Source organism: Apodemus sylvaticus, chromosome 5, assembly GCF_947179515.1.
Source record: "Apodemus sylvaticus chromosome 5, mApoSyl1.1, whole genome shotgun sequence".
NCBI classification, from domain to species: Eukaryota; Metazoa; Chordata; class Mammalia; order Rodentia; family Muridae; genus Apodemus; species Apodemus sylvaticus.
Genome location: NC_067476.1, coordinates 118,393,602 through 118,416,754, shown reverse-complemented (window position 1 = coordinate 118,416,754; position 23,153 = coordinate 118,393,602). Strand labels below are relative to the sequence as shown.

The following is a 23,153-nucleotide window of genomic DNA, read 5'->3' as shown; positions in this document are numbered from 1 at the left end:
CCTCAGTGCCAATCTTGCAAAGAACATCATTAAGCTTTTCCCTAATTTTTAGTGTGTGTGTATTATGTATGTCATATTCATGCTTCACATATGTGCATATATATGTGTGTATATGTCAGTGAAACCATTGGTTTAAAAGAATCCAATAGCAAACTTTTAAAAAGATTTCTTAAACACCCATTAAAATGTATAGATTTTTCACATATGAATCATATATCTTTGAAAAAAATCTATCTTGGATTTTGGCATACATTAACATTTATAATCAGTTTTTAATGGATATATGTCTCCTTGGACTCATGCCCAAAGAAGCAAACCTTTTTATTCAGACACTTGGACTTTAGAAAGATCAAATCTTCCCTTTGTGCTTCTGTCTGGGCCATCATTTTCCTAAATATAATTTCTATCAATTCACATTTCAACAAGTTCAGGAGCATTTATGCAATTCATTCTTTCTAGAACTGACATCATCAAAACCATGCTGGCAGTAAGGACATCAGGGGAAGTGAAATTACACTCTCCAATTGGATTTGCTTACTGAAATATGTGTGTATTTTTTAAGGACGGTTAGACACACACCTGCCTTTATGAAGGCCACTGTCTGGAAAGGGAAGACAAGGAGGCCCATAAACAGACATATGCATGAGAAGGTAGCAGAAAATGTTTACCATTGTCATTGAATGGGAGATAATAGAGGGAAAGACACTACGTTGAATCCAAGAAGCTGCCAGACTCTTACCAGGGTTTGCTTCCCTACCACAGCACACATAAGAATGTTACTGGAGTTTTCTAGAGATATTAGGACTAATACTGCCAGTATCCAAGATGAATTTAAAGATCGAAGGATGTGGGAAGGAGACTGTGGTTCTCTTTCCTCAGCCAAATGAGAAGAGCTTCCAAGGACTAACTCCTTGGATGAAAGGTGGTGTGTGTGTGTGTGTGTGTGTGTGTGTGTGTGTGTGTGTGTGTGTGTGTGTGTCACTTTCTACTGCTTGGCACCCCATAAATAGATCTTCCAAGGAGGGAAATCATTAGTGAGAGACAACATGGAAAGGACGCAGCGTCCACCTCCACCATCAGGTTCTTCAATTCTGTACGGGTCAAGCCGACCATGGTGGTCATACTTCATCGTTCCCATCTTCCAATCAGTGTGAAGGCAGAGGGACAATAGCAGCCGGAGGCTCTGGAGTATCCTTGTGGGAGAAAGGCCTGAAACAGTGGAGGGGTTTAGGTGAGGTCACATTAGAGAAGAGAACTCCATGTCATATCACTGAGCCCTTGCAAGCATCACTAGGAAGTAAATACATAGGCACCAACAAGGATATTTTGCACACCAGGTAAGATGGCCTCCCTGCTTCCCCAACTCCTACTCCCATTCCCTAAATGGCTTCTTTGGACAATCACTAGCTGTTTTCCAGTCATTGTAAATGACCTTTGTTTTTCTGCATCATGTGCTATAGATGTTGTCTACTCTGCACAAATACAGATTATCCTAGGATTTAATTCCTAGGATAAACTTGCTAGAGTTAGATTGAACCCACATTCTGAGATGCTTCTCTTTCCCTCTTAACTCCTCGCACCTTTATGGCCATGTCCTTACACAGTGGTGGCCAAGACTCCATCCTGTGCTTCTGGAAGCATCATTCTTTTGGTTCTTTCAAGTGCTCTATGAGTTTCTAAATGGGCTGCTTGACACTTTGCTTCTTTTCGTGAATTTCCTGGAACCTCTTTGTAAATATGGGCTGAAATTTTTACTGTGTACATGTATATGTTTTCTTCAACATGGCTTGGAAGAGGAATAATTTGATGGCCTTTAAACCTTATCAAGGGGAATATGTTGAAAAATAAACTATTGACTATAGCTTAAAACAGAAGGTGAATGTACCTCAGAACAGTGGATTTGATAAGAAAGGATTGTTCCTCCTCTTTACCATAGCATGACTCTCAAAGCTCTATGTGTTCAGATCTCACCCCCATCCCAGTGTGGCCATGCTGAAGTGGGGAGACATTGAAACTATGAAGCCCAGTGTAATATAAAAAGGTGCTGTGGCACCTCCCGTAGCCATGATTCATGTGGTCTCATTAAGTTAGCTCTGGCAGGAATGAGCTGTTGTTATGAAGCTAGTCCATGCTTTCTACACATGGCTGCTTTTCTCATTTCTCTACTAGCTTTGGTTTCAGCCAGAAGGTTCTCAAGTACCATGAGTCAAACAAACCTCTTTAAGGAAAATTCACTCTCAGGAGTTCTGCCATGGTGATGCCAACTAGACTAAGACAAACTTGCATACATTCTTCTGCTGATGTCTCTGTAATTAGAAATAGCAATAATTAATGTGTTTGATTTTAGCTTTAATTGGAAAATGTCACCTGAAGCAAATTAAGGGACCTTGGTAAAATCGCATTTATCTGATTTTTATTACTACTGACAATTTATCTGACATTATAAAGGCAATAAATGCCTTTCAATTTTGTACAGACACTATTCACTTATACCCTTGGTACCTTCAATGGCGTGTACCCTGAGCCTAGGAAGGGATGATGCAGATAAAACTTTGTCCTCAGAGTTCAGTTTGGCAGAGCTGGTTTTTAAAGTGAAATTGGTTGTTCCTGTTAGTGTTTTCTCATTAATCACAACAATCTTGTTTTGCCTCAACAGTCCTATAACACATTATCATAAAACATAGCAGCTTAAGATAACCACTTATTTCTGCTCACCGTTTTATGGACTAGAATGGGGGGTGGGCTGTTCTAATATTTTCTCATACGGTTGAAGTCAGTCTTGGCCTGAGCTGTAGTTGTACAAGTTTGTACATCCCAGATAGTTCCTGTAGGGCCCAGCCATGCTTGAGTAAATTGAGGGGCACACTTCTTTTTGTGGGTTTTTTTTTTTAGTATTTTTAATTTCTATATTCTTTGTTTATATTCCAAATGATTTCCCCTTTCCCGGATCCCCCCTCCCCATATGTCCCATAAACCTTCTTCTCTCCATCCCTTCTCCAATCACCTCCCTCCTTTTTCTCTGTCCTTATATTCCCCTCCCATGCTAGATCAATCCTTTCCAGGATCAGGACCCTCTCCATACTTCTTCATGGGAGTCATTTGTTATGCGATTTGTGCCTTGGGTATTCAGGGCTTCTGGGCTAATTAATATCCACTTATCAGAGATTGCATTCCATGTGTATTCTTTTGTGACTGGGTTACCTCACTTAGGATGATATTTTCCAGATCAAACCATTTGCCTAAAAATTTTGTGAATTCGTTGTTTCTAATTGCTGAGTAGTATTCCATTGTGTAAATATACCACATTTTCTGTATCCATTCCTCCTTTGAGGGGCATCTGGGTTCTTTCCAGCTCCTGGCTATTATAAATAAGGCTGGTATGAACATAACGGAGCATGTGTCTTTATTGCATGCCGGGGCACACTTCTACACGGCATTTCTGATACCATCCTTCTCATGGAAGTGGCTTTCCAAGAACAAGCATCCCATAAGAAACAGAAGTGACCCAGCCTTTCCTGACATGCCCTTCAAGTTCCCAGCATTACCTCTGTTGTATTCTATGGACTATATGTAAGTCAACAAGGTTGGTCTAGCTTCAAGTGGGAGGAGGTACACAGAGCTCCTCTACTAGTGGAAGTTGTTCTCCAAAGTTTGAGAGCACAGTGTCTAGAATAACAAGATGTATGGGAGTATTTGAGGACCTATTAGAGATAAACCAGAAGCTGTGCTTGAACATGACTGTGGGATTTGGATCTCTATTAGCAAAGCCCCCTGCAGTGTGTTTCCTTGGATACATTTTGGTAAAGCTAATAGAAGTGATCCTTTATGTAGTCCATTCATTATCAGGTTTCTTCATAGGAAGTATGGGACAAAGGCCTGTGCTGTCATAGCCAGTATTTGCTTTAGTTAATACTTGCAGTATACTGGAAAAAGGGACATTTAGTTCTTCTAAACAGGAATTTCTTTGTTTGGATTTGCCATCGAAAGACAACAACCAAAAAAAAAAAGGAGAACATTTTTATAGTTCCAATGGCAGAAAATGTAAGGTTATTAAAGTACCAGGAGTCATGTGTGTGTCATTCTCCAGGACTCAGTCCTGGAGCACAGTTGTCAGAACCCTAATCCATTTCTACCTGTAGCCCCCCCAGTTGATGTATTGATATCTCTGTTATTGACTCTTCTACCACAGAAGGATTTTTTATTAGAAAGACACTCTGGAACAGTTTTGAATATACAGGTTTCCTTGGTTATGACTCTAGGCACCCTCTGACCTAGCTAGAGAAAGAAATATTATCATCTCACTTTTTCCTTAGCCCTGCTGAGCAGGCTACCTTCTGAAGACGCTGCTTACTAGCTCAGCTCAAAAGAGCAAGATCTATTTCCTATCACCAGACAGAGAAAGACCACGCTAGAGCCCTTCCTCCACAGACAGCTTTTTTTTAAAAAAAAATGCATATCAATCAGATGGTGTTGTTGCTGAGAGCTTCCCATGGTCCAAAGAACAATTAACTACCTCTCTCCATATGTAAGATTCTAGTCTGAATGTCTTAGGGTTGACCCTGTGGATTGGTTAATCTCCCAAAGTCATTTGCTTCGCATGTGCAGTGAGTGGCTTTCAATCTTTCTTAATCAAGACCCTCAGAAGAAATACATTTTTACAGAATGATCTCAGATCCCAGACCTGTAACCTTACTCTTTGCCAAGTGCTGGAATATTTAAAATAACGTTTTCTGTTTGGGGGTGTTGTTTGTTTGTTTGTTTGTTTGTGGCACCTGTGAGCCAATGAATCAATATAGTAACATCCCCACAGAGCTAGGCCATAGACTACTGAAGCCATTACTTCCATCCCCAGTGAGGCACAGACACCGAAGTGTGTCATCTTACTTACTAGCAACTTCCTCAGACACTGCTTGGAAGGTCACCAAGAGCCTTGGTATGTGGAAAGACTTCAGGATGAGTCAGAGGTTGATCCAGACTCTACATATCTGTTGCTAACTTAGTCTTAACATACCTTTCTGGTGAGACTCCTGAGGAATTCAATTCCCTTCCCTTCTGACGGAGGCTAAACAAGATCATTATGAATGGCCAGATTATCTCCAACAACTTAAACTGAAACATCAAAAATATGGGGCATGTGTAGGTAACATGTCTTCTAGGATTTTTTTTGCCTTCAAAAAGGACAATTTTGCATGACTCACCCAGGGGAAAGACTCTACACACCAGAAGAATGAGGGGGAAGGCAAATTTTGGCAAAAAAAAATGGTGACAATAGTTAAATTTTTATTTAACTTGTACTTACCTTGTGCCAGGCATGCTTCTAAGTACTTTATAGTACTAACTTAATGTGACTTCAAAATGATCCCCATTTTACAGCACCAGCAGATAACTAGTGGCCTGAAACATTGCTAGGAGATGATTGGTGCAAGCCTAGGTTTTCTGGCCTCAGATTTCTGTTTGTTCCGAGTAGTGTGATATCCTGTGTGCCTGTAACAGTGATTCCTGAAGTGTGTTTTTTCAGCCAGGCTTTCATGACTGTGACAAAATGCCAATATAGACAAGTGAGCTGAGGAAAGGTTTATTCAGTCTTGAGAGCTGTCAGCTACAAACTGCTTCTCAACTCTCTGTCCTTGAGAGAACTGCATGGGCGCAGCATGGCCTCATTTGGGCTGCAGAATCTGCATAAAGATGCAGGCTCAAGGTTTATTAAAAAGATGTTTTAAGGTGTTAATCATCTTGTAGATTTCCAAGTAAAGATTATTCCACAGACATTTGCATATAGATATGAATCCCAGGAAAGAAGGCAGGTCAGTCTAGTGTGAGGAGCCCGTGTCAGAAACATCTGTCTTTCTTCAATGTCAGAGTTTAGTGAATAAAAATAAATTCACAGAGTACATTAGTTTAGTTGGCAGAAATTTGGTAAATGGTCCTGATTATCTCTGAAGTTGGTTAAAGCAAAGATAGGTCCTTTTGTTCTGCTATTGTTAGTTCTCAGATCATACATTACAGGTAACATGGTACATTTGCTTATATATGTATGTGTATGTGTATGTATATATGTAAGTTATAGAGGGTTAAAGAGATTGCAATAGAGTTCAAAGTGTGCACATAGATCTGAGACTTGGAAGCTAGAAGCTACTAAGCACACTAAAGAATCTTGTTGATGGCTCATAACTAGGCCTAACAGAGGTCCTCTGGAAATTCTGCTGCAGAGTCAAACTATAGAGTCACAGATTTGAGCCTCACCTTGGGATCAGGTCAAGTTGCAGTAGTGAGATGCACCTCCAAGACACCCTGGAAATGAAGATCAGGAACAGCTCTAGAAAGGAAAGACAGATGGCAATTTGAATAATCTCCCTTGATAATGAGGATTATGTCAACCTGAGGCTTCTGTGATAATGATAGGGGGTTTCTGCCTACTGGTCCCTTACTCAAATGACCAGATAACAGGTTGTCAAGGTCACTGCTATTTCAGTGTTATAACTTTCAAAAGACAGAGAAACCAGGCAAGTTTGTGGGAAGAAACTGACATGAGGATGCCTCTTTCAGGAGGAGAGCCTTATAACATGGAAGGCAGTGTGTGGCACAGTGGACCATGTTAGGAAACTTGGTAAGGCTGAGCAGGTTCAGAGTCCCTGGCACCCAGGCATCCACCTGAGATGGTGGACGGCTCTCGGCTCCCTACTAGAGTCCTGATCTGGAACACATGACACACTTCCCATAGGTCATGTATCCCAGAATAGAGTTCTCCATGCTAATGAGGTATCTAGAGGCTCTGAGGGTTTAGTCAATAAACTTCCCTTCCTGGACATTGCTCCCCACAAAACTTATTTGATATATGGTCCACCTAGAGGAGGTGGTACGCATCCACTTTTCACGATGAACAATCAATGAACAGTTTGGAACCAAGAACTGTCTCTTTAATTAAGAATCATCATGGGGAGCATGGAGAAGGCCTTTGCCTTTAGGCCTAAGCCTCCTTCAGAAGGTCCTCTGGGCTCCCAGACAACAGTTGCTAAGTTAGACTTTAGATGATGCACTAAGCAGGAGTTAACCACCCCCACCCCAACACCCACATCCTGGCCTCAGGCTCATCCTCAGTCCACAGGCTCACTTCATTCCCAATTTCCCTCGACCAAGTCCATTTGGATGTCCAGGAGTTTGGGAGCCCCCTGCCCTGGGCTCCTTTTTGCAGGCCCATTCCTGACTCCATGCAGTTTCCAGGTGCAACTGGACACCCAGGAGCTTGGGAACATCAGTTTCAGCCTCCCATATCCTAGCCTGTATTTTCCCACACCCCGAACGGTGTATTGTCAGTTCCTTTGAGCCCAGCTTCTGCCCAGTACCCCAACTGTAGGGTGAAATGTGGACCCACAGAAGTGGTCAGCATTGGAGTGAGAGAGGATCAGCAAAAGTGGAGCATCACACTTTAGCCAGCAATGACGAGGCTCTGAAGGGTCAGGGGCTCTTCTCTTCAACTAGCAAAGAAGAGCTAAATTGTAAGATATAACTGTCACGTCTAGCACAGCAGGGATAAGAGAGAGAGAGAGAGAGAGAGAGAGAGAGAGAGAGAGAGAGAGAGAGAGAGAGAGAGAGAGAGAGAGAGAGAATGCTTTGAAATCCCTAGAAAGGATGTTTCTGGCTCTCACCTGCTTTCAAGGGTGTGGAATGTTACATACCACATGTAGCTCACCCTACATGACTTTCAGTGTAGAAGAAGATGTTAAATGAGACCAGAGTAAAAAAATAAAAGTTGCCTTTGCCATTGACAATAAAGGTGGGAGTCTGGTTTACTTTTCCCCCTCTAGGTCTGAGTGCCATGATCCATTATAGCAGTGGCTTACCATTTCTTTGTTCTAAAGAACAGTCTACATGGGTGGTGGTCTATTTTCCCCTAGGCTTCTCCTTTAAAAGAAGCTCCTCTTAAAGCATCAGGTCTATTATGTAACAGGCAACATTAGGTATTTTCTTCCTCCTGATGAGTTCTCCTTTCTTTACTCTGGTATATTTAGTAAGTTCTCAGTCCTGGTTTTCCGGATTGAATTTTAGTAGATCCAGGTGCTCATATGATTGTAATCAACTTTGGTGCATTTAAATCTTCTTTTAGGAATTAGTTACCGATAAGTCTATGTTTTATGGGTGATGCTAGGCATCTGGTAGTGTTTATGTGCCCACAATGGTTCACAGCTGTTCTTACATTCTGCATTTATAATCAAAGTAGAATAAAGGATGCTTGTAAAAGAGAGTCTTTTCTGAACCAGGTAGAGCCTAGAAAAAATGCCATTTTTACACAATATATAATTACTTAGAGTAGAACACAGCCTGATCTTAATATTTAGAAACAGAGACTTTGTAAATGTTTTTGGGGAGGTAGGGGAAGTTGAGACAGGGTTTCTCTATGTAGCCCTGGCTGTCCTGAAACTCACTCTGTACACCAGGCTGGCCTCGAACTCAGAAATTTGCCTGCTTCTGCCTCCCAAGTGCTGGGATTAAAGGCGTGCACCACCACTGCCCGGCTGACTTAGTAAACTTTAACAGATATATTACAGTGCAGCCTGGATGAAGAGCCAAGTTTAAAATCAATTGAGAATAAAAATCAACCAACTGCAGAATTTTACAAAGAGCAATGAAGTACTCAAGGGATCAAGGGAAACACAAAGAATGGTGGGAAGGATGGTCAGAGTTGTAAGAGGAAGACCAGAGGCCAGTGGAAAAGTAGACATAAGTATGGGCGTGTCCATCAGCAGATCATACCTAGGATGATCCTAGAGAACCAAGGGCAGAAAGCATCATCTGTCAATAAAGTGCCCACCAGGCACTTAAAAGAAGCCAGACCAGTGAGGACTGGATTTTAAGTGGGAGAAAAGAAGGCAGAGAGATCCCTTGTTTGGGATCAGGGTAGAACAAGGGAAAGAAAGGCTTCTGGGATTGAAAGAGTTGTGTTGTAAAGCTTGTACTGAATTTAAAAAATGATGACACATTGATATGGTCAAGGGAAGAAGTGATAGAAAGTAACCTCAAGCCAGGGATAGAACGTCCTAAGGAACTGTGAGAACTCACCTTGGCCTTAAAAACAGGATGCAACTTACCATCAGTCTCAAAACAAGTGAAAGATATCAGATGTGAGGGGCCAAATTATATCAGACAATTAAAATTCTTATAAAATCTTGAAGCAGGGGAAATCCATAGAATTAGGAAGTTGATTGGTAATTGTCAGGGGTTGGTGGGAGGGAAGAACAGAGTGACAGTCGAAGGTTCAGGTTTGTGCTTTGGCTTAGTGGAATCAGGTAGTGATAATATTTAACTTTGTGAACATGGGTGTACCAGAAATGGACAAGAAAAGTATGTTACAGGGAATAGGATAATAGTTTCTAAAAGCTTGGAAGAAACAATTTTCCTTGAGAACAATGAAAAGCCTCATGTTCTGGGGTATGAGTGCCACATTCCTGTGGTAAGAGGCTGCCCCAGCTGTATGATTTGCACAGACACTACACTGTGTGAAATGGAGGCTTGTTTACAATTATTAAGAATTTTAAGACAGCATTAAACTGAGCACGGGGCTCTTCTAATCGTGGGCTCTTGGGATGGGAGAGAGTGCTTCTGAGCTTTGGGCTTTTCTGAGTGTGAGCCCTGGTGGGACTTCACAGGTTCAATAATGCACATCTCATGGAGGAGCATCTTACATCATATCCTAGAGCTAAGAGTCTTCAATCACAGAACTAGGAAGTATGCAGAGGTGCTGAGATGAGAGAACGAATAGAAATCTGGAATTATTCTTGCAGGTGAAGTAGAGGGAGAACTAACTCTGGTATGCAAAGAGAATTTCTAGGCAACTAAGAAAGCCAGCTATTGTTAGAAAGCACGTATTTATACTAATATAGTTATGTTATTTTTAAGTTTACAATTCACCCATTGCCTCCTCTCCCAGTCTCCCCTTCCACAGTTCCTCATCCCATTCCTCCTCCCCACTGTTTCTGAGAGGATGCACCCCCATCACCACGTCTCTCTCCTCCCTGGGGCCTCAAGACTCTTGAGGATTAGATGCATCTTCTCCCACTGTGTCTAGACCAAGCAGTCTTCTGCTGTGTGTGTGTGTGTGTGTGTGTGTGTGTATGTGCATGTGTGTTTGTGTGTGTGTTTGTATGTGTGTGTGTGTGTATGTGTGTGTGTGTGTGTATGTGAAGCTTGAACCAGCTCATGTGTGCTGCCTGGTTAGTGGCTCAGTGTCTGTATTCCCAGGGGTCTGGGTTAGTTAAGACTGCTGGTCATCCTATGGGATCACCCTTCTCTTCTGCTTCTTCGATCCTTTCCCTATTTCAACCGTAGGGGTCCCTGACGTCAGTCCAATGATTTAGTGTAAGTATCTGCATCTGTCCAAGTCAGCTGCTGGTTGGGTCTCTCAGAGTACAGCCATGCTAGGCTCCTGTCTGTAAGCACATCATAGTATCAGTAATAGTGTCAGGCCTTGGTGTCTCCCCATGAGGTAGATCCCCAATTGGGCCTGTCACTGGACTGCCTTTCCCCCAAAAGGTTATGATGTCTTTTTAACACAGGCTATTTAACAACTAAATAGATGTGTAGAGATGCCTTAGTCAATGCTCCATTTCTTTGAAGAGACACCATGACAGGAGCAACTCTTAGAAAGTAATGAAATTAATTGGGAACGTGTTTACAATGTTATAGATTTAGTTCATTATCAGCATATGGGAAGCATGGCAGTACATAGACATGGTGCTGGAGAAGGAGCCGAGAGTTCTACATCTGAATCTGCAGGCAGCAGGAAGAGAAAGTCACTGGGCATGACTTGGATTACTAAATCCTCAGAGTCCAACACACTTCCTCCGACAAGGCCACACCTTCTCCAACAAGGTTATGCCTTCTCTTACTAGGCTAGGCCTTCTCTAACAAGGTCACACCTCCTAATCCTTCTCAAACAGGCTAAGTACTATAATATATGAGTCTATGGGGTCCATTTTTATTCAAACCACAACAAGAGATGAACCTATTCTGGGCAAATATGGGGTTGAGGATCAAACAAATAGAGATGAAAGTTGACAATTAGCCTAGTTGGAGTTAATAGATTACTACAGGTGAGTTAGGGAGATCACCTCACTTAGCAGGTGTTTATATGATATCTGAAAGTAGCAAGAAGCAAGAGGTTAAAATCTAGATGAAGTGCAAATGCAAAAACTGGGAAAAAGAGCAAGAGCAGAGATGGTGGACTTGGATGGAACTGTTGGAATCTAAGTTTCCAGGTGGCTTTTGGGGGCTTTAAAAAGCCAAGGAGCCATCTCTGTTTCTGTTGAATCTCTTTGACAGAATGACCCAATTCCCAGAGCATCAAGACTGAAGCAACTGTTGTCATAAGATCTGATAAGGACAATTTATTCTCTACAAGGAAAGAAATGTCCTTCATTGAACACAGCAAATGGGTGTTGATAGATGCTGCATATGGTGTGACAGATGGAGGAATTCAGGGAACACACTTTCCTCTGTCACAAATGCATTTCCTTTCATGGTTTTGCTCCTTTATGTGGTAGCTGCTCTTCATACAGTTCTCACCTCCTCTGTCATTGCCACCCAGAAAGGGCACAAGCTGAGGGAGGTCAGGAACCTGCCCAGTGTGTGGTTATCCAAAAAAAAAAATCAAAAATTCATTTTTTCAGTTTCTTGAAATCTACTCTCTGTTGAAGCTCAATAAATGAAAGTTTATACAGGGCAGGTCCATAGAGATAGTTTCCAGAACTCCTTCATCCGGTAAGGTCTCTCCCACCATGATGGGAACTATTCTTGTTTCCTACAGTGAACATTAGCTTCTTCTTCTTTGTCCTTTGTAAATAGGACCATAAAGTGTGGTCTCCTTGTGTTTGGCTTCTTTTGCTCAGTGTTGTGCTTGTGAGTTTGGCACCAGCATTGATCAATCTTTCTTGTGGTTGTATAGTTTGTTACCCATAGGGGACTAGTTCCAGGGTTTCCCCATGATACTGAGGAACACGGACTGATACACAAATCTTTTATATAAGTAGGCTTAACATCTGCACCTGACCTTTGCTTGTGTTCCCATATGCTTTAGATCATTTCCATACTACTTATAATACCCAATAGAAGGTAAGTAGATATACCTAATTGCTTTGGAAGAATCACAAGGAGATAATTATACAGTTCAGTATGAGTGTAATAGATTTTCAAATATTTTTGAATTGTAGCAGCTGAATATGTGGATATAGAGTGCCAACTCTATTGTACTAATATTCAGTCTGTGTATCTGCATGTATCTTTACATCTATCTATCTATCTATCTATCTATCTATCTATCTATCTATCTACCTATCTATCGAATATCATCACCCATTTATTTATTTATCTACTGATTGTTTCCTTTTGGTAGAAAATTGGATTATATCTAGTTTGGGACTACTTTGAATATTTTTCTTTCATCTGTCTTTTGTTGAAAATATATCTTATTGCGATTGTACATATGCCCCCAATAACTTCTGGGTCCTAGTATATAAACAAATATCAAACTTTTCTAGATATAAAGACAAAATGACAATGCTACTTTTGATTGTGATCCACACTGCAGGAGAATCTCAGTTGCTGTCTACTTCCCAACATTGGTATTGTCTGCATTTAAAAATTCTGGTCATAGTACTGCTTGTATTATATTTAATATGCATTTACCTGGTAAGTCATTGTGGGTTTAGCACTGTGATAGATGCTGAAGGATATTTCTCAGACATATATTAGAGATCTCTGCTCATAAGTGAGAAAAACTTAATTGGATCTGGCGTAAACAGATTTTATATTAGTCAGGGTTCCCAGAGTCAGAGAACTTATGGAATGTCTCTATATATTAAGGGATTTTATTGTGATGACTTACAGTCTATAGTCCAACTAATGCAACAATGGGCAGCTGTGGATGGAAAGTCCAAGAATTTAGTAGTTTCTCAGTCCCACAAGGGTAGTTGTTTGAACTGGTCTTTTGTAGAAGTAGGTTCCAACAGATGTGCTGACAAGTAAGTGCAAGCAGTCAAAAAAAAAAAAAAGAGTGAATCTTTCTCCTTCCAATGCCCCCATGTAGTCCTCCAGTAGAAGGTGTGGCCCAGATTAAAGGTATGTACCACCATGTCTGGATCTGGCACTTGCTTTGTCCCAGGCTGACTTTGAACTTAGAGATTTTCTTGCTTCAGTCTCCTGGGATTAAAGGCATATACTACCTTGCCTGGGCCTAAGTTTTTCATGGCCACTATTCTTCAAGATCTCCATACCAAGATTCATGACAGAAACTCAGGTCTTCTAGCCTCAAGATCTGGATCACAGGTGAGCCCTTCAATTCCAGATTGTAGTTCATTCCAGATATAGTGAAACTGACATCCAAGAATAGCCATTACAGATTTATTGTCTATAAAATTGAGCTGTAGTGAGAAAGTTGAAACAGTGACCTGGCGCTTGTTAGATTTTCTCATTCTTTCACTTCTTCTCTCTGGGTATTGACTTCATTCCTTCATGCCCTAGAGCAGTGGTTCTCAACCTTCCTAATGCTGGGACCCTTTCAGACAGTTCCTCATGCTGTGGTGACCCCAACCATAAAATTAGTTTTGTTACTACTTCATAACTGTAATTTTGTTACTGTTATGAATTATAAAATAAACATCTGTGTTTTAGGATGGTTTTAGGTGACTCCCGTGAAAGGTTTTTTAAACCCCAAAGGGATCGTGACCCACAGGTTGAAGACCACAGCCCTAGTCAGTTTCTTCATGTGGTTGGGCCCTTGGTCAATGGCAAGGCTCTGCTTCTGAGAACAAAGAAGGAGTAAAAATGTTCTTTGTTTGATGAGTTCTAATAATAAATATACAAAGACATATTTTTATTAGGAGAGCATGAGTTGCAAGTTCATCTCTGAACTGGCTGTAGAGTTCAACAGAGGATTGAAAGGGAAGATGGCAGGTAAATCATTATCTCTGACACATTTTAGAATGAAGTCCAACAAAGAGTTCATTATTTTGTCAATGGAGGCATTGACCATGGAAGAAGGTTCAAATCCTATACTAATGACGTGGCTCAGATCAGAAAAGGAAATAATGTTTCAGATGAGAAAGGTCAAAATAGGTAAGGTAGTTCCCTGAAACGTTTTGAGGAATTGGGCTAGTGGGTTTTATTGGTGATGTTGCTTAGTAAATTATTTGCAAGAAATGGATGTAACACTTTTCTCTTGGTATTCAAACAGCTTGATCATCTCCATGTCCTCAGTTCTGCCATCTGCAGCTCACATGGCTTCCCTCTTACCCATCCATATTATATACCTGCAGCTCTCCTTGGCGAGTGTCCATGAACCTGGCATCTCCAATATCCTGGGATCTTTATTGCAACTGAGGCTGCTCTTTAACAAATGACTTGATCATGGTAGATGATTGTTTTGATGTGTTCTTGGATTCGGTTGGCAAGAATTTTATTGAGTATTTTACATTGATGTTCATAAGGGAAATTGGTCTGAAGTTCTCTTTCTTTGTTGGATCTTTGTGTGGTTTTGGTATCAGCGTAATTGTGGCTTCGTAGAAGGAATTGGGTAGTGTTCCTTCTGTTTCTATTTTGTGGAATAGTTTGAAGAGTATTGGTGTTAGGTCTTCTTTGAAGGTCTGATAGAATTCTGCACTGAAACCATCTGGTCCTGTGGTTTTTTTGGTTGGAAGACTTTCTATGACCCCTTCTACTCCTCCACTGCTGGTGGGGTTGCAAATTGGTACAACCACTCTGGAAATCAGTCTGGCGGTTCTTTCGAAAACTGGGCACCTCACTTCCAGAAGATCCTGCTATACCACTCCTGGGCATATACCCAGAAGATTCCCCAGCATGTAATAAGGATACATGTTCCATTATGTTCATAGAAGCCCTATTTATAATTGCCAGAAGCTGGAAAGAACCCAGGTATCCCTCAACAGAAGAGTGGATGCAAAAAATGTGGTATATATACACATGGAGTACTATTCAGATATTAGAGACAATGAATTCATGAAATTCTTAGGCAAATGGATGGAGCTGGAGAACATCATACTAAGTGAGGTAACCCAGACTCAAAAAATGAATCATGGTATGCACTCACTAATAAGTGGATATTAACCTAGAAAACTGGAATACCCAAAACATAATCCACACATCAAATGATGTCCAAGAAGAACAGAGGAGTGGCCCCTTGTTCTGGAAAGACTCAGTGAAGCAGTATAGGGCAAAACCAGAACAGGGAAGTGGGAAGGGTTGGGTGGGAAAACAGGGGGAGAGAAGGGGGCTGATGGGACTTTCGTGGAGTGGGGGTCTAGAAAAGGGGAAATCATTTGAAATGTAAATAAAAAATATATTGAATAAAAAAAGAAAAAAAAAAACAACAAGAAGGAGGTTTCCTGGTCAGTTCCAGATCCATTCCTCAAATACTGTATCCAAGGTATGTAGTGTATTCAGCAATAGGGTTTTACCTTCTGGTTCTAGGACACACACACACACCTATCTTTCTATCTTTCTCTCTATCTATCTAAACTTTCCCACATATGCGTGTGGGTGTGTATTTTTAATAATGTAGAATAATGCTTCCATTTGTAGTTTTCAAGTATTCCTAGTCTCAATCATTCCATCCCTGCCTTCTTCTATTTTCCCCATTTTCTTATTCATAGTACTTGTGCTTACTATCCATCCCCATCTCCTATTCACCCTCCCTGCCCATCCTTTTGTATTTTGCTGGCTTCTGCTGTTCCTTCAGCTTATAAACATGCATCTGAAGTCTTAGACCTAGGATATACACATAAAAGGAAGCACGTGGTGTTTTTCTTCCTGGGTCCGGGTTACCTCACTCAGCATAGTACATTCCAGTTCTACCCATTTACCTTTGAATTTCATTTGTCTTTACATATCAACAGTATTTCGTTGTGTTTGTGTATCACATATTCATTATCCATTCATTGTAGGAGGGAATGTGGCTATTTACATTATCTAGCGAGTGTGAATAAAGTGGTAATGAACATGGTAAGCAAGTATCTCTGGGGTAGGAGTCCTTTGGGCATAAACCAAAGAGTAGTGTAGATGAGTCATGTGCTAGATCTACTTTTAGCTCTTTGAGAATTCTCCATACTGGTTTCTATAGTGTCTGCATCAGTTTGCAATGCCATCAACGTGACTGAGTGCTCCCTTGTCTCTATATCCCCACCAGCATTTCTTGAGGTCATAGCCATTTTTCCAAGCCAAATAGGTTTGGACACCAATGGCAGGTAGGTGTATTAAAATCATATCAGAAAAAGTAGGCCTGAGACCTTGTAAAGACTAGACTGTGGAAGGGGAACATCTCTTATTCAGAATAAGCTAGCCAATGCTGAGATATTTTGGGGACAAATTCAATTGTCATCTGTCCCATAGCTTGCTTATATGTCTGTGCTTGTTTCTACACCTTGCTTCTATGAACTCCCTGGTCCTGGATCTTACCATGGGCCTGGATCATCCCTGAGGCTAGGTTCAAACCTGTGAACCTGCAGTGTGGCTCTGTGGCAGCCTCCAACAGAGTTATTTCTCTAAATCCTCTACCTACCACCGAGGTCCTATTTGTGTCTCTTATCCTGCTTCTGTCTTCAAAAGGCCTCTTTGAGCTTAAGTTCTCCTATGGCCTCTTTAGCTTTTTGTAGCCATTCTGTAACAGAGACACAGACAGACAGACAGATATTATAGATATAATTACTGAGTAACATGTGATATGTACTATGTGATCTGAGTTAATATTAGTAGTTAAGACTATAATAAAGGGATATGTGTTTGCCAATGGCCACCTATTAAGAAAAGCTGAAATTACTGGGAGAATTGTAGGCAATTGAGTTGACTTAGTGCTGGTCTGGCATTGCCTTGCTAGGGGTGGAATGACATGGCTCCAGCATCTGGAACAGCATGGGCTGCTGTGGGCATAAGGCTTGTCTGCATAATTCTGTACATATTTTTATTTTCCTCCTTCAAGGGATGTTCTCCATGTTAACATTAGTGACTTCATGATAATCAGAGACAGCCCAGATCTGGTATGATTAATGTTTCATTAATACTGTAAACTCTGGAATCCTCAGGACAACTCTTAAGGCTATGGAAAAGAACTCTAAAAAACATGAGTTCAAAAATATATAATTTTTCAACTATGTAAAAAGTCAAGATACAATATAAGATAGGCTTCATTAATCTAAAGGAACAAAAGCAGCTGGGCTGTGAGCCAACTTGTCAGAAAGATACTACAGAAGAAGCTTAAGAGATTTAGGAAGTGGTAATCTAAGGAGATCCCACTCATCTAAATCTTGTGTTTAAGTTTGTAAGGTCAGACTGATTCCTGAGTTCGGGGTGAGCCTGGGACAGAGCAAGGTTAGGCCCAGGTGTGGTAGAATGGTAATTTCACGGTATGTCCTCTCCAACTAGTTTATTGTTTGTGCTTAACAGAGACAGGTATATCTGAATTCTTTTACAATGCTATAAAATGTGTGTACTTGTTGTCTCTTAAGAATCGAGGGGCTGGGATTGCAGGATGATCTTTATAAGATAATCAAAAGGGAATTTAGAGTAGATGACTGGATTGGTATGTAAAATAAAAGACTGGGCTTATAATCTGCAAGAGATGAGCTATCCACAGAATTTATTTTTAGAATAGCAAGAGAGAACTGCTTGGAGAACTGCCTCAAGTGGAAAATAGAGAGAGAGCTGTCTGGAGATCTCCAGAGGAAGGAGAACAGAGAGAAAGCAATCTGGAAATATGTTCAAGCAGAACATAGGCCTCTGCCTAGCTTGGACCCATGATTAGACTTAAGTTGTTTGTTTTTGTTGCTCCCAGACACTCCTTCTCTCAGAACCTCTCTCTAAGATGAGGCGGGTCCTGGGTAACTTATCTTGTGAATTTATTATGAAACACATTCTGATATTGAGGAAACAAAATACTTGCATGCTCATCTATGTTTCTGACATACTACATTCATGAAAAAATATCATGGCAGCTATAATACTGAAGAAGGCAAGTCTAATAGCAGAGTTTAAGACTAGGAATGTGGAGGCAGAAGGGAAAGAAGTTAACTGTTGCTAGAAAAATATTAACATGGGAATTTAGAAGTCATTGTAAGTATGAGGTTTTAGAAGATCTTAATAACTGAATAATTAATGGAGGAATTAGAGTTTATCTCCAAGTAGCTAGAAAATCCGATGTCTCAATCAACAACAGGGAAGTCGGAAAGAGGAACTAATTTTTAGTCTAGAATAATGTTTGGCTCATGAGCAAATTCCAACAGGCCTCATAAGTTAAAGCTATTACTTCATGGTAATAACATCAATGCCAATGATGAGTTGGCTGTTCAGGGAAGAATATTTAGTTTCCCATTCAGAAGCACAGGTCTGCCCTAGTCAGCACTAGTTATTGGGTATTTCATCTGCTGATCAGTGCTTTAAAATAATCACAAGCATCTTCTGATTGTTTTTCATTGTTCTGAGGCTTAACTGCGTCTGTGTAGGAGGGTGTTTCACAGCCTTGATGGACTTCAAGACATGCTGTCATTAAACAGTACATTGGTGCATGGAGCTTTGAAAGCAAAACCTGTTTTGACAAGAGGGTCAATCTTATGTTCCTTTGCCCTGTTACCTTAAGGTATGTTCTAAGACCCTATGCAAGATTGTCATTACTCAGAGGAAAGGAGAGTCTTTGTCTTTTAGACAAGGATGCTGAGAAGCCTCTGAACACATATTAGCAAAGTTTCTTCAGGTTAGTACCCTTAGCTCCGAATCTTCTTTTTGTCCTATAATGTTACTTTCCACTCTTTATTAAATCTTATGATGATCTGAATGAGAAATATTCTCCATAGATTAATGTATTTGAACACTTGGTTTCCTGGTGATAGCTCTATTTGGGAAGATTATGGAAGAAGCACATCACTGGAAGCAGGTTTCAAGAGTTTATATCCTGGACCCACTTCCAGTTTGTTCTCCCTGTTTCTGGTATATACAGGAAGTTGAAGTGTGATCAACCAGTTTCCACCTCCTCCTGCTATGCTGTGTCTGTCATTATAGATTTAGGCCTTTGAAGCCTTAGGCAAATATACTCCTTCCTCAAATTGCTTCTGTTCAAAGTATTTTATTTCAGCAACAGAAAAATAACTAATAAAAGTCCACTATTAAAGAACATAGATTAGCTGGCCAGTGGTAGTGTATATCTTTAATCCTAGCATAGATAGGAGGTAGAGACAGGTAGATCTCAGTTAATTCAAGGCCAACCTGGTCTACAGAGTGAGGCCAGGATAGCCAGGGCTACACAGAGAAACCATGTCTCCAGAACAAAACCAAAAGCAAAAGCAAGCAAGCAAGCAAGCAAGCAAATAAACAAACAAAATCACATAAATAACATTACTTTCTATAAGCTTTGTTTCCTAATGAAGGCTTCTGTATTGGTCACCCTTACACTCAATACGTTTAGACCCTTTACTCATTTTAAGTTTTGTTCTAGAGACCTCAGCCAATGAACCTAAAGGCACAAAAAAATATACTATTTATTCCCAATAGGCTACTGTTGACCATGGCTGAGGCAGGATGTATCTGAAGGCTTGCTAAAGTGGTTGTCACTGGTTATTGGCCAGGAACTCAGATGGTATTGTTGGCTGCAAAACTTGTATGTAGCCTTCCCACATAGCTTGGACATTCTTATAGTACAGTGGTTGGGCCCAAAAGTTCCAAGAAACCAAGGCAGAAGTGAATGCCATTTTTATGGCTGGAACTTGAAAACCTAAGTAGTATCATTGTCTCTATATTTTACTAGTGAAGGTATTCACAAAAGATTTAAGGGGAGGGGTCACACGACCCACTACTTCATAGGAGAAGTGTCACTGTCACATTATTACAGGACCACACAGAATGAGTCTTTTGTTTGGCTTTGGAAAATCTGTCACACACATATCTAAATGAATATAATTCTGATTTTTTTCATACTCCAGAGAGTTTCTAAGGATGGACAGGATCATAGACCACAGTGTGGTAGAAGGAATTGAAAGATGTCTGGAAACCCGGGTTTGGAGTCATTGCAATTAGACTTGCCAGGTTTGTAATTCTGAACTGAAATAACTTCCAACCCAGGAATGAAAATGTAAACTCAAAATTGTAGAATTGCTGTAATGGAATACTTCACTAAAAAGCATCTAGTACATTCCTTCAACCCTAGACAATCTGAACTTAATACATTCCAACAAGATTTTTTTTAAACCACCCTTTCTAGAAAGTAGCCATACAAGGAGATTCTTCCACAGTCTTTTTTAATTGTGCTCTCCAGAGTCTTCCAATAATTCCTGGCCTTTAATTTACAAATGCTATCAGTAGTGGCATTCCCCTTGGCATAATATTTTAGGTATTGCTAAACCTAGGTCTGAATCTGAAATATGCAAATACATTCTACCAACCTCCACGAATGAAGAACATGCTTCAAGTCAAAAATTTATCAATCCCTTCAATATTTCTTTTAAGAATCTTAATTTGAAATATTCCCAAACCCCTTAATTATAGGCTCACATTAATCTATGCTGTTAAACATAAGACTCTTACATTGAAAAAAAAATTGTTAAAATTTTGTCTTTCATATGTAAAAGGAGATCAAGGAAAGAGTGCATTTATATTTCTGCTATTTATCCTAATTCCTATATTATCTACCAGCAGCCTTCCTTTCTTCCTCTATGTTAAGCCAGACCCTGGGCTCTACTCTGCCCTTCCACTCAGCTGCCTTCCCATGTACTTCTGTGTTAAGTCAGGGATAGGGCTCCGTGGTTCCTGGTTTGGAAATCATGATTACTTAGAATTCTGTGCAGATTGAGGAGAATTATACCGAGGAAACATTTAAAGCCTTTTCAGCATAACATCAGCACCCTGTCATCATCCTATGGTTATCATCTTTATAAAATACTAAAACCAAGTATTCCTAAGCACTCTGCGAAAGATCAAGCAGAGAGTTACTTGATGACAACAAGGAGAACCCAAGTAGACCAGGCACAGAAAACAAAACACAAAGCCTTAGAAAATGGCTCACTGGGAGACAGACAGCTTGCTATGCAAGCACAAGAACCTGAGGTCAAATTCCCAGCACTCAGGAAAAAGATAGACATGGCTGCACATCTCTCTAATTACAATCCTGGAGAGCAGAGACTGGTAGATCCTGGGACTTCGTTGGCCAGCCACAGTAGATATTGTGACTTTTACGTTCAGTTAGCGAACCTGCTTCAAGGAAAAAAGTGGAGCCCAATAGAGAAAGAAATATGAACACCCTTCTCTAATCTCTCTCTCTCTCTCTCTCTCTCTCTCTCTCTCTCTCTCTCTCTCTCTCTCTCTCTCTGTGTGTGTGTGTGTATGTGTGCAGGAGCAGACAGACACCCATATGTCTTACTCAGACTTTCATTGCTGTGAAGAGATGCCATGACCTTGGCATTTCCTATGTACAAAAATATTTAATTGGGACTGGCTTACAGTTTCAGAGGTTTTGTCCATTTTCATTATGGTGGGAAGCTTGGTAGCATCCAGACAGACATGGTGCTGGAGAAGGAGCTGAGAGCGACGTTGTAATTTGCAGGCAGCAGGAGATTGTGTGCCACACTGGGAGGAGCTTAAGCATCTCAGTGGTCAAAAGTCACCCCCACAGTGACACATTTCCTCCAACAAAGCCACAGCTACCCTAATAAGGCTATGCCTCCTAGTAATACCACTCACTTTAGAGCAACATTCAAATCCATGAGTCTGTGGGGGGCAGTCCAATCCAAACAACTACATCCTCCAACACTTACACTAAGAAAATACAGGATGAAAACATATTACAATTCATTAAAGGCTAATATTTTTAAAAAGCTATTCTACCAAAATCACCTACTTTTTCCCAGACAACCCTTTTTGGAGAGAAAAAAAATAGATTTAGGGACATCTGGTTTCCATTCTACTATGAATGCCCTGAGAAAGACAGATAAACGGGGAGGGGCTTTGGGCTTTGGGTGTTTTGGGCATCAGCTGTTAACAGAAGCTTATGACCTTAGATCTAACTTTGGTTTTTCTTTGTTAAAATGGAGATTATGATGCTGTAGCTTTCAGACAAGCCCCAAAAATAGTGTTCCTGGACTGTACTTGGAGAGGTGTCTGGGGAAGCATCCACGGTGTCCTAGGAAGAATGCACTGATCAGGTCATAACTGAATGAATTTGGAACCACTTGATAATCAATGAGAAGCAATGGTAGATTATATCTGCTTACAATTTCTAACAGTGGCTAACAAGGCTATTTATTTATTATTTATAAATGCACAGATTTTATTGTATCTTATTATGCATGATAATCTGCCTTAATGAAACTTACCTCTAAACAGAACAAATATACAGAGGTTTGGAAACAAAGACAATTTATTGGTATAGCTTTTTTTTTAATTCACTTACTAGGTTAATAAGTATTATTGAGGATACACTGTGTCTTAGGCATTGGGGAAAAAAATCAAATACTTCACCCCACTCTGGATATAAGATGAGGACTCCGGGTCAAGAACAAGAGATAGATATTTCTAATTCATATGGCATGTTTGATAAAATATCACTGCTGAATTCCTTTCCATATGGAAGGAAGACAGATGACTCATTATTAAGCATAAGAAGACATCTCAGTTTACAAACACATTATTGAAACTGTCAACAGTACAGGTTCAAAGTGAGAAAGAATTCTTGTCCTAGTGAGCATATGACTCTGACAGATGGCATTGTCTAATAATGGAGAATATCTAATAGCAAGAAGAAACTGGAACTCCTCTAAATAGCTCAAGTGAGTAACTGAAAACATTGATTCCTTACAAACGTCTGGATTTTCTGTCCCATTAACATTAACTGTCACTGGTTTTAAAGAACATATCATTCTTTCTCTTTTCCAGAGGTCTGGTAATATATTTGTACTTTAGAAACGTGAACAATAGTAAGCATTTCTTTTCCATGGGTAGTAGAGGCTTCTATGAAAAAGATTAGTTATGGATATTGGCTACATGATAATATCTTTACACTGAAATGTTTGTCTGAATGAATTTTCTCAGTTCCATAACTAGCAGGTTATTAAACTCCCCAGTACTCCTGCCAGCACGTATAAAACTTTCTGGAGATCTTATGATCAGCTAAA

At 40.3% G+C, this 23,153-nt stretch overlaps 1 long non-coding RNA gene across 1 annotated transcript; it reads right to left on the bottom strand.

Moving 5' to 3' along the window:
- Nucleotides 1-975: 975 nt before the first annotated feature.
- LOC127684586 (uncharacterized) lies at nucleotides 976-21,596 on the bottom strand. Its single transcript, XR_007977754.1, has 4 exons — nucleotides 21,484-21,596; nucleotides 6,244-6,316; nucleotides 2,217-2,306; nucleotides 976-1,209 (listed from the first exon to the last, which is right to left on the bottom strand). It is a non-coding gene; the product is annotated as an uncharacterized LOC127684586 (long non-coding RNA).
- Nucleotides 21,597-23,153: the final 1,557 nt, after the last annotated feature.